General features: G+C 42.5%; 1 non-coding gene across 1 annotated transcript; it reads right to left on the reverse strand.

Annotated features, from left to right (window-relative positions):
• Positions 1-1,377: 1,377 nt before the first annotated feature.
• LOC126005420 (U2 spliceosomal RNA) lies at positions 1,378-1,569 on the reverse strand. Its single transcript, XR_007494519.1, has one exon. It is a non-coding gene; the product is annotated as a U2 spliceosomal RNA (small nuclear RNA).
• Between the last annotated feature and the right edge of the window lie 7,142 nt (positions 1,570-8,711).

Genomic DNA, 8,711 nt, shown 5'->3' on the forward strand with positions numbered 1-8,711 from the left:
GGAAGGAAGGAAGGAAGGAAGGAAGGAAGGAAGGAAGGAAGGAAGGAAGGAAGGAAGGAGGAAGGAAGGAAGAAGGAAGGAAGGAAGGAAGGAAGGAAGGAAGGAAGAAAGAAAGAAAGAAGAAAGAAAGAAAGAAAGAAAGAAGAAGAAAGAAAGAAGAAAAGAAAGAAAGAAAGAAAGAAAGAAAGAAAGAAAGAAAGAAAGAAAGAAAGAAAGAAAGAAAGAAAGAAAGAAAGAAAGAAAGAAAGAAAGAAAGAAGAAACAATCACATAAGTAAATATGATAAGTTACACCAATAAATACAATATTGAAAAGAAAAGTACATAATCCCATTGAGAGTATATGACAAGCCCTTTAAGCTGGGGCTGAAGGGAATGTGAGGCCTGTCTCCCTGAGATACAAGGGACAAACAAGATTGAGCCAGGAGTATAAGATTAAGGCTGTGAAGAGGTGGGGTTGGAGTAGGGGGGCTGAAGCAGCAGAGAAAGTCTGTGTGAAGATACTCAGGTGAAGCAACAGTGACTCCATGAACTAAAAGATGGTAAATGTGCCTACAGAGCTGAGAATTATGATCCAGGGACTATGGGATCTCCCAAAAGTTAAATCTATAGACACAAATGGTAAAATCATGGTTACCTAAACTGGGGTAGGGATAGACAGGTGTCATTTAAGGTACAAATCTTAAAACCTGCAACCACTAAGAATTATTATCTTTTAGTTGAGTAAATAGTTTAATTTAGGGAATATGAGAGAGAAAGGGATAGAAGGAATCCCACAAGTTAAAAATATAATAATAAAAGAAACAATATACCCCAGTATGAAACATAGGCAACTCCAAAATAGAAGGTGTCCTTGCTTTGTGAAGTCAAGTCTCTAGACCTGATATTTAAAAACTGAGTATAGTGAACATAGGTTATATTGTATGAAAATCATCATACTTTCTAAGAGGTTAGGTTTTAATTATTTGAACATTTAAAGAGAAATTATAATTATAAATTGTGACAGAAGTGCTAATTCTGACCACAATTTTATGTTACCAAATAAACATGTTGCATACCTTATGTTTACATGTCCTACATCACATAAGCCTCAATTTTTGTTGTTGTTGTTGTTTTGTTATTATTGTGTTGTTGTTGTTTGGGGACCATACTTGGCAATGTTCAGGAGTTACTCTGCATTCAGGAATCACTTCTGGAGGTACCGAAGAGACTATATAGGATGCCAGGGATTGCACCTTAGCTAACAGCATACAAGATGAGCTGTACTATTGCTCTGAACCCTAATTTAATTTTTTGCATTTTTTTCTTTTGTCCTTTTTTGGGAGGAAGTAGGTCTTTTTCCTTCTCTCATCTCATTTTTTTTTTTTTTTTACTATGAGGGAGGAGCACCATTCCTGGAGGCATTTCAATACCTTTAGGTTGATATGTGGAGTGGAAGGGGAAAGCTCCTATTTTAACTCTCTGCTCCAAGAATCAATTTATTATATTTTCTTTGGACAGAGGACATCAGGTATTAAGCTGATAATAATAGATATCACACTTGATTCTAGCCAAAAGGCCAAGAAATGATGCTTCTGAGGTCAGAAAGATAGCACAGCGGTAGGCATTTGCCTATTTGCCTTGCATGTGGCTGACCCAAGAGGGACCCACATTCAATTGCTGGTAGCCTATATGGTCCCCCAAGGCTGCAAGGAGTGACTTCTGAGTGGGTGTGGCCCAAAAACCAAAAAAGAAAAAAAAAGAAAAAGAAATGACACTTCAACAGTAGAAAACTGTTTCCAGTTATTTACTTTTCATGTTACTCATACCCCATGACATCTAATTATTATATATATTCATTATTTGTTTGAAATTAGAAGCAGTAGAACACTAATAGAACTGAATCTTTATGAAATTAATAAGTAGGTAAAGAGGTCATTCATTTCACTAACATTTTTAAGTAAATATAGGAAAACTTAGATGCAGACATTCCCTATCACAAAAGCAGGATACTGTTTAAACTATTTAATGCCCACATGGACTATGAAGTTGGGTTCACCAAGCATTGTTGTTGCTTTCCTTCTGTGGTAACAGGGAACATGTGGACACCACCGTTTCAGAATGACATGGGTAAATGAGGAGACTTCCTGAGGAAGTGACCCAGTGGCTCAGAGTCTGGGAAAGGCGCACCCACAGCCCAGCCTGAGAAGTGAAGGTGTTTATACTAGAAGGAGAAGGCTCAAGGAAACTCAAAGGAAAAAAAAATTTCAAAGCCAAAGAGACAGTGTGTGAAAAGCGAGTGCATTCATGCCGAGTAGTTAAGACAACAATCTTAGACCAATAAATGGGGTCTAGTGATGGAAGTTTCTGCACTCAAATAGTAAGCTTCACCAGGAGGTACATTTCAGCTATTGAACACCAAAGCATGCTGTTGCCTGAAAATCACCAGGCTTCAATTCCCAGATATTTATAAGCATAAGAGCTTTAGAAAAGTGATTTCTAAATTAAATAAAACATTATGCCATATGATATCCAAAGACTTCTAAATCTAAGCTGTCATTTTGTTGACAGCTCCAAAATTATAGTCACTTAGACTATATTGACTATACTTACTACTGAAGGATAAAACATTCCTGCATCAGTCTATAGTGGGCTCAACCTGCATGTCAGTGATATTTATGAACTATGAACAAACAATAGAATAAGTTGAGGAAGAGAGGCAAGCACTAAATTGAAAATCAAGCATTTGGAAAATAACAGATGACTTTTTTCTCTTTCCTTTTTTTTTTTTTTTTTGGTTTTTGAATCACACTTAACAGTGCTCAGGGCTACTCTGAATAAGGAAGGTCAGTGTTAGGGGTTGAACCCAGGCATCCTTCAGACACTGGCCCTTCAAGCTACCGTACTGCCCTACCAGCAGTGGGCCAAGTGCTCAGTAGTTAAGGGTATAGGGCCTAAGTTCAGCCTCTTGCATCTCATGCCCTTCAGCACCACTGTAGCACTGTGGGAGTGGCCTTGGAGGTCCCCAGTACTATAGTCTGAGCATTATATTCTTGGGTCTAGCACTGAAACACCAACCTAGTCTGGAAGAGCCACCACCAAGCCTTCTGAACACTGCTTGGAATGTTCTTCTCCCTCCAAAATTAATAAATATTAGGGTACATAGTATTTCTTTTCCATTTGGATCATAAGTTTAAGATCAGTAGGCCCATCTCCAAATATCCTCCATTCTGTCCCCTGAAGAGGATGTAGAAACCTCATAAAGGGGAGAGACTTTTGAAAAGATACATGCCTGGCCCACATAACTGAGCACAGGGGTTATGCTCTCCATCCTGGTTCGATCCCCAGCTCCGAATGATCCCCAAACATCATCAGAGGTAACCCTGGAGGCCTTCTATCATTGAGATCTATCATTGGCGGGGGCGCCTAGCACTCACTGCAGGACCTGAACAATACAACACATCCAACTGTGGCTGCTTTGACCAAGAATTTCCAGGAGTGGTTCCTGGCTTCCCTGAGAACCTTTAGGGAGGCCCCACAATAAATGGTGTGATCTTCCCAGAGAAGAAGAGCTGCATCCTCAGTTTCAAGAATTCCCCCTCCCCAGAAGGTAACAATAATCCTGCTTCAGGCCCAAAGTACGGATTATCCCCTAGATCTGGCTCTCCAGAAAAGCAGACGTGACTTACACAGGCCCAGGAAGGAAAGCTCAAAGGGCTTGGATTTGCCAAGAAGGCCTTTATTTTTCTTTCTGAGTCATCAGCAGCTTGAATACACGCTTTAGTTTACCTCATTTGAATGGCCTTCAGGATGGAGGAGGGGCAATAAACTGAGGAGGCAATGAGCTGAGAAGGGGCAGCAGGAGGAAGATCTGTGCTGGCATAAATCTGAGTCTTTATAACGGGGGCGGGGTGTTGACAGAAAATGCATGTAAAAGAAGAGTGCATGGAACTGTATATGCATACAAATACACATGAACTCCAAATAAAGCCTACAGGTGCACAAAGAGTTTGGTACCAAGTCCATTTCCTGATATGATATTGTACTAGAATCATTCTGTTGAGGGAAGCTGGGGCAGACTACAAGGGACTATGTACTATTTATGCACATCTTCTGAGTGTTTTTTCTCAAATAAAAAGTACATAAGGAGAAGAAATAAAAATGACACTTCAGTCATTTACCTTAAAACTATGAAAGAGATGGGAGGGACCAAGTGCTTGAGAGACAGGATCACAGATGAAATCCTTATCTGGCATCTGATAGACCCTGGTTTGATTCCCTGCACCACATATGGTCCCTGAGCCCCAACAGGAGTGATCTCTGAGCACAGAGCCAGGAATAAGCCCTTAGCACTTCCTGTGTGGTCCAAAAACAAGGAAGGAAGGAAGGAAGGAAGGAAGGAAGGAAGGAAGGAAGGAAGGAGGAAGAAGGAAGGAAGGGGAAGGAAGGAAGGAAGGAAGGAAGGAAGGAAGGAAGGAAGGAAGGAAGGAAGGAAGGAAGGAAGGAAGGAAGGAAGGAAGGAAGGAAGGAAAAAGGGAAGGAGGAAAGGAGAGTGGGAGAGAGGGAGGGAAGGGCAGGAGGAAAGAAAACCTCTCAAAAGACAGGTTAGGTTGCCAATTTCTAGGATACTGAGCTGTAAAGGGTCCCTAATAACTCTAACTTCCCTGCAGCCATCAGAAATACTTTTAAAAAATCTTGGGGCCTGGAATGTGGCGCTAGAGGTAGGGTGTCTGCCTTGCAAGCGCTAGCGTAGGACGGACAGCGGTTCAATCCCCCCAGCGACCCATATGGTCCCCCCAAGCCAGAGGCGATTTCTGAGCGCATAGCCAGGAGTAACCCCTGAGCGTCAAACGGGTGTGGCCCAAAAACCAAAAAAAAAAAAAAAAAAAATCTGAACAAGGGCCAAAGCAAAAAAAAAAAAAAAAATCTGAACAAGGGCCAAAGCAGTAGCACAGCGGTAAGGCATTTGCCTTGCAAGCATCCAACACAGGATGGACCCTGGTTCAAATCCCAGTATCCTATATGGTCCCCTGAGCCTTCCAGGGGCGACTTCTGAGCTCAGAGCAATGAGTGACCCCTGAGTGCCGCCAGGTGTGACCCAAAAAACTAAAAAATAAATCTGAACAAAGGAGCTGAATCAATAGTACAACAAATATGGGCTTGCCTTGCACGGCTTACCTGAGCATTACAGGGCGTGACCAGAAACAAAAACTAGAAACATTTGAACAAATGACTCCAGCTTGCCCATCATGAACTGAGGCCCTGCCCACAGTCCTCCCACCCCTACACAGTGGTCTTGACAGTACATCTTGTCTTTAACCCTCCTCTCTTAATCTCACACAGTCACTAACTACTAGGACACCTTTCCCTCCTGCTTTACCTAATATCTCCTCCCTTTTCAAGTCAGCAGCTGAACAAATTCTAAAGGTTCTAAGGGTCGCTCCTTCTTATCATAAGGGGTCAGCTTACTCTTCTCCCAGCTGCTCTGCTTGCCTCTGTTCTGGGATATTGACTTCTGTCCAGACTGCTCATTGCTTTGAGAAGCCCAAAAAGTCAGAACAGAGACATATACTAGTCTCAGGTTTGACTATCAAAAATAATCTTTTCCTATTTTTTGGGCCACACCTGGAAGCTCTCAGGGATTACTCCTGGCTGGCTCTGTGTTCAGAAATCGCTCCTGGCAGGCTCAGGGACCATATGGGATATGGCAGATTGAACCCAGGTCTGTCCCAGAATGGCAGCAAGCAAGACAAACGTCCTACCACTATGCTATCACTCCGCTCTATCAAACATAATCTGATGTGAACTCAGCACCCCTTCTTCCTACCCCTTCTATCACTATATTGTCTTAAAATGTTATTTCTTTCATAGTTTCCCCTTTTCTGTGAGTTTCTGCAAACAAAGATGATTCTTTCTTTCTGACCCTGGGCAATTAGAATGTCCACCACAGGGTTGGTATATAATCTACATGCAGCCAAATGACCTAGAAAACAGCCACTCTGGGTTTAGTAGCAGTGACTTCACATCCTAAACCATGGAGTTGGACAGTTGGCCTTTTCCTGAGACTGTAAAAAGGCAGCCAGAGAAATCATGGCACCTAAAGTCAATGAAGACCAGAAATAGCCCCTCAATTCTGCTGAGTTAAATAATGGGATAAATAACTCCCCCAGATCTGCTTCAGTTTCCATTGTGAGGCTTTCTCTGTTGTGATTCATTGCTTTCTAAATTTAGGATGGTCCTATGCAGAAATAACTTTCCCAGATGGCATTGCCTTCAACCTGGAACCAAAGGAGGCTGGAGCTGTAGCAGGGGGTACCTACTACAAGAAGATTCTAAATGCCATTCTCCCAGCAATTTGAGAGGCCTTATCCCCAGGTCTCCAATTGTGGGAGTTGGGGAGTACCTTCATACTGATCACATTCCAAGGTAATGGATAGGCAGTATCTGTAAATTAGTCAGGAAAATGTTATTTTTGGCAAATGCCAACCTCCTTATCAAACAGAGATCCCCTTTTTGTTTCCAATTTAGCTGCTGCTGATGAGAAGCAGTGTGACAGTAGAGAAAGAACAAGGAGATCCTGAGGTGATTTTCTATTTGGACTCTGTGTTCTTTATAGAACTATAAGGATGAAAATTCTTAAGATAATTTAATATTGGTAGGGTACCAATATTTTTTTCAAATTGGCAGGTAGGAAAATCCCACTTTTGGAAATATATACCACCTTGGGCCAGAGAGATAGTCTAAGGCTCAGGCATTTTTCTTGCTCAAAGCTGGCTCTGGTTCAAATTCCCAGTGCTACATAAGGCCACCTGAGCCCTGACAAGAGTGAATCCTGAGCACAGAGCCAAGAATAAGCCTTGAGCAAGGTCAGGTGTAGCCCCAAAACAAAAACAACCAAAGTCCCATATTATAAATCCCTTCCTAGGGATTGGCCAGTTTGTGATACTAAGGTTAACACTCAAAATAATCACCCTGAAAAAGACTCAGCAAGCCTCCTGGGTGGATCATAGTCCAGAGACACCTCCTGTACAGTCAGCAGCATGACTGATGAGCACATCAGAGGTAAGTCTAAAGAAAAGGAAGGGGAATTCCTATGGATTAGGGTCTAGAGGCCTGCCTGGGGTTCCTAGTCCCTGGAGGTCCAAAGGGCGTCTAGGCAATCATCAGAGATTCACTGACTCAGAGAACATTCCACATCACGACTCCAGCCCCTCTGTGTGATCAGTGAGAACACTGAGACTAGAAAATGTGACTTGATGTGCCCAAAGGTTCAGATCAAGAGGGCAACTAACAGGACATTTTCCCCAGCCTCAACTAGTGAGTGAAACTGAACGTGTTTCCTGGTCTTACACAGAAGAACTGCCCTGGGCTTCTCCTCCTCTCCCATGGGGGCCATTAGGGGGCTGTCTACAGTCCAGGGGGTTCCCAAACACACAAATAGCAACACTAAACCTTGGTTTTTCTTTTTCTTTTTTATCAAAAGGAAAAATAAATAAATAACCCAGTGTCTTGGATTACTAACAATTCTAAAACAGCAGTGTAAAGAATGTGCAAAGAATGAGCCATTAGCAGGACCATTTGGAAAGTTTGTATTATTTTGCTAAAGTCCCACATGCTGCTGCTGGGAGCCTCTGTAAGCTTGAAAGACTTTGCCCTGACACTTTCCACTTCCTGCTCATCCCCCAGTTACCAGGATGTGAATGGGGTGCGGAGGATGAGAGAAACTTCCTGAGGCCACTGAGCTTATACTGGGCTGACCCACACTGGAGGAGGCTCTGTCCATCAGGGCTGAAGGAGGAAATCTTGCTTCCTCTTAAGTCACCCAAAAGGTGGTACAGAGGGATATGTAGGAAGTCGGTTCATTGTTGCTAAAGTCACAGGCTGTTTCTTACAACTCTGATTACCTTGGCGCTGAGCAAGGGGAGGGGAATTGAAAAGTTTCCTCAATCGCTTGGAGACGAGAATATGTTAGCTAAAGAATCACCCTGGACTCTAGAAAGTCACATGATGCCTGTAGCCATGAAGCCAGAAATCAGGCACCCAGAGGACCAGCAAAAGCTGATGGTGCTGCCCTGCCAAAAGCAAGCAGGACGTGCATCTAGTTTTGAAAGCAACAGCTCCATAGTTCAACTGGGACTGACTATTCAACATGTTTGGGAGGGATCCCAGGGAAGGAAGGCATTTGGGAACTATTGTTAGCTGGAGAAAAAAATAGTCACACTGTAAACATGAATAAATGGTCTGGGTAACTTAGTTGCCCAAGATCCTGTTGAAAACTTTTACTCATTATTCTTGTTATTGTTATTATCGAGACATTCCCTCCTACACATCCTTCCTTGCTCCTGGCAGGAGATATGTCTTGATCAAAAGCAAAGAATATTCACTCTCCCCTTCAATTATAAAGAATTGGCTGGTTGGGGGTGAGGGGTGGGGAAGAAGAAAGCTGTCACAGCATTTTTCCACCATTAGTAAGAAATGGGAATAGGAATTTTTACAAGCATTAGCCAAGCAGAATAACTTAATACATAAAGGAGATCCAAGGCTCATGGTTTAGAAAGCCTGAAGAGTCATTTAAGAATACCTTTCAAAAAGGATGCATGGAAAACATGCTTTCTATCAAACCCACAAAGACAACACACTTCACAACGCCAGACGGACTAGTCTCAGGTAGGAGTTTACATGAAAGAAGGCGTAATATAAATAGGGAAATCTTATAGGAGGCTGCAGCCCCTC

This window comes from Suncus etruscus, chromosome 3 (assembly GCF_024139225.1).
Source record: "Suncus etruscus isolate mSunEtr1 chromosome 3, mSunEtr1.pri.cur, whole genome shotgun sequence".
In the NCBI taxonomy this organism is placed as follows: domain Eukaryota; kingdom Metazoa; phylum Chordata; class Mammalia; order Eulipotyphla; family Soricidae; genus Suncus; species Suncus etruscus.